This window comes from Bison bison, unplaced genomic scaffold (assembly GCF_000754665.1).
Source record: "Bison bison bison isolate TAMUID 2011002044 unplaced genomic scaffold, Bison_UMD1.0 scf7180017860815, whole genome shotgun sequence".
Taxonomy (NCBI): Eukaryota; Metazoa; Chordata; class Mammalia; order Artiodactyla; family Bovidae; genus Bison; species Bison bison.
Genome location: NW_011491387.1, coordinates 8,910 through 9,177, shown reverse-complemented (window position 1 = coordinate 9,177; position 268 = coordinate 8,910). Strand labels below are relative to the sequence as shown.

Sequence of the window (268 nt, the reverse complement as noted above, 5' to 3'; positions counted from 1 at the left end):
TCCCTTTCTCTTCTTTTCTTCTCTGTTTTTCCTTCAGGATGACTGAATGCAACATGGGGATTCTCGGAGACCACTTACCTGCCTGGGCTTCTAAGACCCATTAGAGAAGGTTCCTAAGGTGTGGCACCTTCGGCTATTCGAGAGGGCGCCTGCGGCCTCCATGGTCAGAGCAAGTTCGGTGTCACAAACTTTATTAGTTTCCCACAAAAACCAATTAGATTAAGCCTCTGTCTCTCCCCTTTTGCTATTCTTTAACCAAAGCTGTTCT

The 268-nt window shown here is 46.6% G+C and overlaps 1 pseudogene; it reads right to left on the bottom strand.

Annotated features, from left to right (window-relative positions):
* Positions 1-268, bottom strand: part of LOC104982889 — a 9,958-nt pseudogene that overhangs the window by 1,891 nt on the left and 7,799 nt on the right.